The sequence below is a fragment of the Mytilus edulis genome, chromosome 13 (genome assembly GCF_963676685.1).
Source record: "Mytilus edulis chromosome 13, xbMytEdul2.2, whole genome shotgun sequence".
Classification (NCBI taxonomy): Eukaryota; Metazoa; Mollusca; class Bivalvia; order Mytilida; family Mytilidae; genus Mytilus; species Mytilus edulis.
In genome coordinates, this window is record NC_092356.1 from 36,350,151 (window position 1) to 36,360,067 (window position 9,917).

Below are 9,917 nucleotides of genomic sequence, written 5' to 3' on the forward strand. Positions count from 1 at the left end.
ACCAATCACTCTGTTCCGTTAATTAAAATGGATGTTGTGCTCTCACGGAGAGTTCATGCTGGGCATTCAGTTCTCTGATAATAGAACAGGAGTAACAAACTTTAAAATGCTATTATTTATGATCCGATGCTGTAAATGATGTAAAAGGCTGAAACAAGACGTCACAACATATTTTAGATTATACTGATGATTTTTTTCTTGGTTGGTTGTTTTTTTCTTCTTCTTTTTTTTTACGGGGGGGGGGGGTATCATACATATACGTATACGAGGCTTATAAATACGTCATAAGTACGTTTTCTTAACACCAGACTCATAAGTGACATTCATTTAGTAAGCATTTTTGGCGGTCATCAATGTTCTAAAAAATATCATATCCAAAATGCCTACGACAGTAACTGACACGGACTTATTTACGTTATAACCGAGGACTATTGCACTGTTTATGTTTTATGTCCCACTGTCAGCTAATAACCTTATTCAAACGTCATAAGTTAATGGAGTAAGTGTTTAGTAATTTCTGATGTTTCTTTGGACTTTCCAAGAACACCGACTTTAATTATGTGGGATAATATGTGTTCGTCCCGCAAGCGTTTATGGAGTGGACCCCCCTTTATTTATTTTTAGTAAAACAAAATATGTTTCTCTCTATCCTTATCGTGGAAGATAAAAATAGAGTTTTTTTTTTACTAATATTGTTTAATCGCATTGAAAAGACTTTGAACACCTGAAATAAGTAAAACTAAGTTGATATAAGTTGAAATATGAAAAACATATTTTTAAATATAATGACGACAAGCTTTCTACAAGACTCCGTATGTACAGCGGTATCCACTGTACCAGATAAACAAAATTATTTTTAAACAACAGAAACTATATTTAGAGGCTTATTTATAACGGTTAAAAGATGACAACGAACAGAAACAGTCAAGATACATTAAAGGCTAGCCCATTTTCAAATACATCATGATGATCTATTTGAAGCAACTTAAAAAAGATAGCAGATACATAACACTTTATAGAAAAATGTGGACTAATAAACATGACTCAAGGGAGAATATGAAAACAATAAGATACAATCAAAGTACTGAAGTACTGAACATCAGAGGACCTCAAGTTGTGTTGAATTATTGATAAATGACATGTGTTTATATTATACCTGCCTGACAGATATGTTCACCTTACAATATAGTACAAATAATATAATTTGCTATGCTATATCTGAGATACTGACTTGAACTAGGATACTTAACTTTGTGAATTATCAATGATTATGTGGTCAAATGAGAACTGTATGATTTGCATTATGACCATATAGTTGCACACATACAAAAATAATTAGCATATAACTTACAATAGAGAATTAACATAGCAAACAATTCTTCGAGTAGCTATATAGTCACTCACCAATGCTCACTGAACTATGATATTAAGGAGGTTCAAGACAATCATATTAAAACGGACAAATTGTAATATTGGAGCTAAAGATACCAGATGAACAGCAAACTCATAAACCGAAAATAAACTTACAATTCCATGACTAAAACTAAAAAAGACATGCAGACAAATAAAAGTACACTAAAAACAACAGGTGCTCTGGGTGGGTAAGCAGATCCTGCTCTACAAATGACATTTATTAACAATGTTTGTTCATGTAGTATCCATGGCCAGGTCTTCTACTTTCTGGAACATTTAGCTTTTGGATCAATCACTAATGGGGTGGATGTTAACACAGCAATATTACTATCCCTTATTCTAGATTTTTGTTGCAATCAACAAAAACTTTTTTAATGTTCATAAATAGCTTCACTGAGTTATCTTGGTTTTATTGCAACACAGTCAATCATTTATCCATTATATTTAAAAAAAAAAATAAGAATCTGCAGCTATACATGTACATTGTAGGTTCTGTTTTCTAATTATTAAATGATTCGTTGTAAATATTACAATATATGATATGTGCATGTAGATAGCCTTTCGCTAATGTTGGTATTTTTGTTAATTGAATTTCACAACATCTGGATAGTTTTTCAACTGTTAGTCTTTTTTTACTTTGTTCTGGATTTAATACTTTGAATACCACTGGTTTAAGCAAAGAGAAAATTTTGCACCACACATATAGAACACAACTACCATATGAATGTGTTGGTCCTTAGTAAGAAGCATGTAAAACAGGGCTTGTAATTTTTTGGTGTATATCTTGATTTTCCGTTTGTACATTGATGTGGCCATTAGTTTTCTTGTATGTATTGTTTAACATTTGTCATTTAAATTTCATGGCTATTTCTTACTGATGTATGTATAGTTTTTTTGATTGTAAAAGTGTTGTATGGTAAGCTTTATTTCTTTTTTGTCATTTTGTATAGGGCTGGTGTCTGATTACCAGATTACCAATCATACCACCCTTTTCATTTCTTTTTTTTATGCATTATGACAACAGTTTGGTGTTAATTTTCATTTATGTATGTACAGTAACTACTGTACATGTAACAATATAAAACAGTATATATACATGTATAATCTCATTCCATCATTAATATTGGTCATTGTTGGTATAAATTTATCTTTAAGTTTAACAATGTACTGTGAAAGAGCTATCTTCTAACAGATACTTAGTATATAGTATGGTTATTAGTGTGAAACCACTGATTCAAAGGACAAGTTTCACTTCTTGTCCAAAATGGCCTAAAATATAAAGTTAAACATAAAGCTCCAAAAAGTTCACAATTCGGTTTCTCAAATGGGTCTATTTCTAAAGTCATAACGCTCAATAAATCAGTTCTTTTCATAAAGGTACATTTTATGTTCCAAATTTTGTCAAAATATGATGATTTTGGGCAATTTTCAGACCCGAAAGCTTTAAGCAATTAAGAATTAAGATTTAGCCACCACCTACCATCCAAAATGTTTTGTGACCAAAAGAATCCAAATCTGATATATATAATTCATCAATATAAAAACTTTTTGGATCTTGGATGGCAGCCAAGTTTAATTATTCCAACAACAATTAAAGTTTTATCATAGTTATCTGTGGTATAATTTTCACAATTATTCAATAGTTTTGTTGTGTATGATTTACAAATATAAAAATAAAGATGGCAAGACCTGAAGAAGGCTGCCTGATTTTTTTAAGTGACATATGAACAACAGAGTCAGTGTGGGGCCACTAAGCTAAACTGCCCGCTTTGCACCAGCCAATATAAATGAATGCCTAGGGTGGGAATCGAACCCACATACACCAACTCTGTTGTCCCTATATTTTTAAATGAACAAAAAATTGTCAAAAACAAATTTAAAAAAATGTATAAATTGGTTAAAATTTAATTATCAATTTATACATGAATATATCTATAGGTTGATTTTCTGTGATTCAGATGTCTACTCAGATTGTAGTCTCATAGGCTCCAATGTACAGCTACATGAAAAGACAGCTTAAGAGTGTTTAAAATTGCTAAGGCAGACTTTTGGGGGGAGGAAAGAACTGAAGGCTTGCCCTTTTCGAGGAGCTCCATGTATGGTAAATGCGTAGTCCTTTTTTTATATAGTTTTACCCTAAATGTTGACTTGCTAGACCCTCCCCCTTTAAAACTCCTGGATTCTCATCCAATTTGATAGAAATCTAAACTGTTTTAAAACAAAGTTGTTTAAGTAATAACAATTATGTTTGGGAATTAAAAATAGAAAGGTTCCTTTAAATGTTGCTGAACATTTTGTTTGAATAATCTAGAATATACATGTACATGTGGTTTTAATCGTGGACATTTTAAATCCATGTTAACTTATGCGTGACTTGGGCTTCTGGTACAAATTAAAACATGGAATTATTCATGCAAACTCACAGAAAGATTCTTGAGATTTAAATTTCCACAGAATAATAAATAAACAAAAACATTAAACAATTTAAACATTTAACATACTAAAATTTATGATAAAAGAGATGATTTTTCATTTCCTATCGTTAACTATCCATTTTTAGATGGTGACGTTCCCTTGTCACCATCTTACGGTGTTTATATACACTGTATCTCAACTTGTACGATTCTCTCATGTAAGTAACAATGTTTTAGATTTTAACGAGAGAAATTTATGTATTACTGAAAAATTATTACACCAGGGTTTTCCATATCACAAACTAGTCACAACATTTACTAAATCTTATCAGCGGTATAAGGACATTATTCGTAAATATAGCTCAACATGCAGACTTCTTATACGTTCAGGTATTTCACATCCAATTTTTTATGGAAATATTCTTTATAAAGCACAAAGGTGTCAGTATTCACCTCAGAAACTAACAAAACCTTTGAATAGACTTATTAAGAGGGATTTAGTAACGATACTGTTGTCAGGTCATTAAAGATTGCATATTTTGGCGTTAATTTTAATTCACTTATAGGGTCTTTGCATCGGAACAAAACACATTCATTTAAAAAACAGTTGTTGGCATGACACTGGTTATGTTCTTCTCATATATGTTATGATGGTATGATATATACTAAACCCCTAATGGGAAGGATTGTGCTTGATATTCATATGATGAAATCATAATCTTTCAGTCAGTTTTATTGAAGTCTGGAGCTGGCATGTCAGTTAACTGCTAGTAGTCTGTTGTTATTTATGTATTATTGTCATTTTGTTTATTTTCTAGACTATGGTTACATGTACATCTTCTGACATCAGACTCAGACTTCTCTTGAACTGAATTTTAATGTGCATATTGTTATGAGTTTACTTTTCTACATTGGCTAGAGGTATAGGGGGAGGGTTGAGATCTCACAAACATGTTTAACCCTGCCACATTTTTGCGCCTGTCCCAAGTCAGGAGCCTCTGGCCTTTGTTAGTCTTGTATTATTTTAATTTTGGTTTCTTGTGTACAATTTGAAAATTAGTATGGCGTTCATTATTACTGAACTAGTATATATTTGTTTAGGGGCCAGCTGAAGGACGCCTCCGGATGCGGGAATTTCTCGCTATATTGAAGACCTGTTGGTGACCTTCTGCTGTTGTTTTTTTTTCTTTGGTCAGGTTGTTGTCTCTGTGACACATTCCCCATTTTCATTCTCAATTTTAACATTTTGATAAAATAAAATAATACACTAACCCTTTGAAATGTTGCAGTTCAACTTTTAATCTAGGGTTCTGGAAAACATTTAAAATATCTCTTGCAGTCATATGCAGGGTATAGGGCTCATAGGTTTGACTCAATAAAGATTTGCTAAGTTTACTGACATGTAGAATCCCAATATCGCTCTAATTAGTATAAATAGCCACATGTGTGCTCAAATAACCATTTAGATTAGTCTCAAAATTGATAAATCTAACTCAATTGAGTAGATCTAGCTAAAATTTTACTCATAAATGTAAGTGATCATATTTGCTCAATTTAAGATCTCATGGGTGCTCGTAGTGAAATTTAACTGATTGTATTTGCTCAAGTACTCATGTATGCGTGAACAAATGTCTAATTCAAATACCTAAAATTTTACATGGATATGGTTACACAACTTAATAATTTTGGCAATACATGTACATGTGACATGTTAGTCCAAATAATTATGACGTCTTGAAAGGCTATTATTTTTTTTTTCTTTGACGCCTTACTTCGACGTCGAAGTAAGGCGTCAAAGAAAAAAAATATAATAGCCTTTCAAGACGTCATAATTATATGGACTAGTGACATGTATGGTCAAAATTATACAATACTACAAGGAAGACTTAAAAAACAGAACAGTTAATCTATATTTATATATACCTCTAAAACTGTAAGGATTCTCCAAATATATCTAGTGGCTAGTAAATTCTGACATTTCACTTTCACTTTCAGTGTAAAAATCTAAAATAAGACTCTTGCTTTTACGAGCAAGAGTCATAATTGACACTCAAAAATAGTCCATCTCTATTGGAAGAATAAGAAGTCGAAGATTCTCTGAATATTACATAAAATACAATTATTTCAACCAATAATTATATATAAGAATTACTTACAAATTCATTAACAAAATCCGCTTTTTTTTCTAGTCAAGGGACATAATTATTCAAATATACTAATGCAAGTAACTAAGTCGGAGAAGGAGCGAAAATCCGAAACAGCACCTTAATTAAAAAACCGAAAATAGTTCCACGTGTGTGTCCAACTCCAAGTGATCAATCTACTTGTTATTTACGAAGAAAAGAAATTTAACTTCAAAAATTGTTGAGATCTTTAAAAAAAAAAAATTGATTCCATTAAAGAATACAAAGAAAGTAACCTTATCTTTGAGGGCCTTGCAGGTTCTTGTTACTCCTACCCAATCTGCTGGTATTTTCAAAATGGCTGCGGGGGACGCGGCCTGACAAATTATTTTAATATTGTGTCAGATTAAATATTCCTGATTTTGCTTCGTTAATATTATAGACAAATATGCTACAAACGGTTTAAAGATGTTACTCTATTTCAAATAATTGAAATATAATTACCTTTCTGCGTGAATTGATTTTCTCTCGTTTATCTTCTCGCTCTTGCTCACTTGATGAATATGCATAGGTGGTATTTATCCGCGACAATAATATTTCGGTATATCATTGATATTGAAGATCGTTTGATTGATATACGAATATTTCTAACGACAAAACATTTTCATATTATTAATTTGCATTTAAAAAAATCTGAGTATCCATTGAAAACATAAATATAAAAGAAGAGACAAGGAATTTTATTCTGCACTATAATGTCCGCGGGTTCATAATGTCGGTTATTATCCCAACACTAATTATATATGCATCTCTTTGATCTTTGAAGATCTTTGAAAAGTAGGCGATGGCAATACACCCGAGGCCCCTCAGGGGCCTCTGATGTAAAAAGCTCACAAGAAGACCAGGGAAAATGAAAAAAAAGAGATATGGCTAGTCAAAGGTTTTAAAAAAAACCACACACTATTGTAGGTCAGACAAGCTATATAAAAAAATCCATAGAAGAAATCAGCACCAACTATTACAATCTAATTAAAATATATAGATCTCCGATTTCGTTATACTACATATGAGCTCATATGTAGTATAACGAAATCGGAGATCTACATTTTAATTAGATTGCAATTATAAAGACATCTGAAGAAATAGTCGTACTCCAAGAGCAAAGAACAACAATGGACAGAAGAGGCACCATTAAAGAAAAACAGAATTTCTACAAAGTTATACTATTATAAAACCAAAGCTCAATGAATAATTTCAGTAGGTATTGACAAAGGAGAACCTAAATACCATCCCCAGCAATTAAGGAAACAAGCAAAAAAGCAAAATCTCGCCATGGAGAATATACTAAAATCAACACAACAAAGGAGCCCACTAACTGATGAAAAATCTCAGTTACTCTCTGATTACAACGTAAAGAACCTTTCCCACGACCTTTATTTGAAACTTATTGTAACGCTGCCTTGTACCAATACTACTATAGTATTTATAACGTCTCATGAGTCGACGCCACCCTTTCTGACTATGCAAAATCAAAGTGTCACACCGTCACCTACTAGTCTACACATACGAGAATACTAAGGTAGCTGTCAACTATAAAACCAATAGATTGTTTAAATATGTGGTATGGGCTTTGCTTATTCATTGAAGGCCGTACGGTGACCTATAGTTTTTAATTTTTGTGTCATTTGGTTTCTTGCGGAGATTTGTCTCATTGGCAATCATACCATTCACGTCTCTTTTTTTTTTATATATATATTTATTGATGAGAACAGAAATTTTCTAGAAGTATCTGTCTCTTCGTCTGTGTAGTCTCGGAACCCGAGTTAATTTCAGACGATTTTTCCATATCTGTCGAACGTACGTTACAAAACAAGTCAAACAGCGATCTTTTTTTTCAGAAAAGCTAACATCACTAGATAACTTAAAATAGCACAGAAAAACGACCGATATCTATTTGCAACACAACATATTTCAGACAATGCTTCAGCCTTCTTGTGTGCCACTTCTTTTTAAAAATACACAAATAAAACAAGCATACAAACAATTAAAACTAAAAAACTAACGGCCTTATTTATGTACCAAAAAAAGAACGAATAACACATCAACAAACGACAACCACTGATCGTATTCCAGGCTACTGACTTGTGACATGAACATACATATAGAATGTGTCGGGGTTATACATGTTAGCGATCCCAATCCTCCCCTCACCTGGGACAGTCATGTAAAAATGCAACATAAGATTAAGAACGAACTATAAAAATCAGTTGAAAAAGCTTAACCCATAAAAGTGGACGTGGCTGGGTACAAAAAGACACTTATAAAATAGAGAATGGAAATTAGGAATGGGTCGAAGAGACAACAACCCGAGCAAAGAGTAAAAACAGCCGAAGGCCACCAATAGGTCTACAACGCAACGAGAAACTCCCGCACCTGGGGGTGGGCCACAGCTGGCCAATGACTGACATTAAATGTGTACTATAGTTAAATGAAAATGGACGTCATACTTTACTCCTCACTTATAAATGAACTTCTCCCCTTATTTTATTGAATTTGAATTTACATTGTATCATATATCAAATATATTCGTTAGTGTATGTTCACTTGTTTGTGTTACTAGTAATATATCTTTTGGTTGAGTTAAGCCATTTCAATTGATTTGTTAAAGTGTTTCTTTCTATGTTTTTGGGTTACACTATGGTTTCATATAAGGGTGAAGGTTGGTACCTATAAAAACGTTTAAACCGGCTACATTTGTTTGCACCTGTCTTAAGTCACAAACCTGTTGTTCAGTGGTTGTCGTTTGTTGATGTGGTCTGAGACGTGTTATAGTAGTCTCAGATGTGGTTCATAAGTACATTGTATTTCTCGTTTTAATCACGTCGTCGTCGTTCGCGTCGATCGTCCGAAGACATTTGATTTCGGACAATAATTAACTTTAGTATAAGTCAATAGAAATATATGATATTTCAACGCAAGGGTTATGACCACAAAAGGAAGGTTGTGATTGATTTTGGGGATTATGGTCCCAACAGCTTAGGAATTAGGGTCCAAAAAGGAGCCCAAATAAGCATATTTTTTTTAATTTCCAGACAATTACTTGTGGAATGGTGTATGATCTCTCTGAAATTATACCACAAGGGACGGTAAGAATTGGTTTTAGGGGTTATCGCTCAAACTGTTTAGGATTTAGGGGCAAAAAGGGGAAAACAAGGGTGTCCTGGTTAATGGACAATTACTTAAGTACAAAACATAATTTTAAAGCAGTGTAAAGGAGGTGATTCAAACACAACATTGTCAATTATCTCTTGTAAATTATTTATGTACATGTATAAAGAAATGTTATATTGTCTTGAGGTTTTAGGGTGTTTTATTTAGAGGTTACTATTTTAAAATGCTGATGCAGGTTATTTAATTTTAGCCATGATTATGTATGTCATTTTCTATTTACGACTTTTATGATGTATCTATAAATGGGTTATTATGGTGGCAAACTCCATTGGAAATTCCAAATAAGATTATGACCATATCTTGTCAAAAAAGCGGAATTTGATGCGATTGTCATAATAGTGAGAGGTGTAACGCTATAAAACCAGGTTCAATCCACCATTTTCTACATTTTAAAATGCCTGTACCAAGTCGGGAATATGAAACCAGGTTCAATCCACCATTTTCTACATTTTAAAATGCCTGTACCAAGTCGGGAATATGACATATGTTGGCCATTCGTTTGATGTGTTTTATCCTTTGATTTTGCCATTTGATAAGGGACTTTCCGTTTTGAATTTTCCTTGGAGTTCAGTATTTTTGTAATTTCACTTTTTAAGGGAAAGATTTTTTTTTAGAAATTAGAAAAGAAATATTGGATGGGGGTCAATTCGCAACAGCATAGTGTATTGCACAAAAGAAGAAAAAAATGAATATAAACTCAAATCACATACCCAATTCAAATTCTTAGACTACGTAC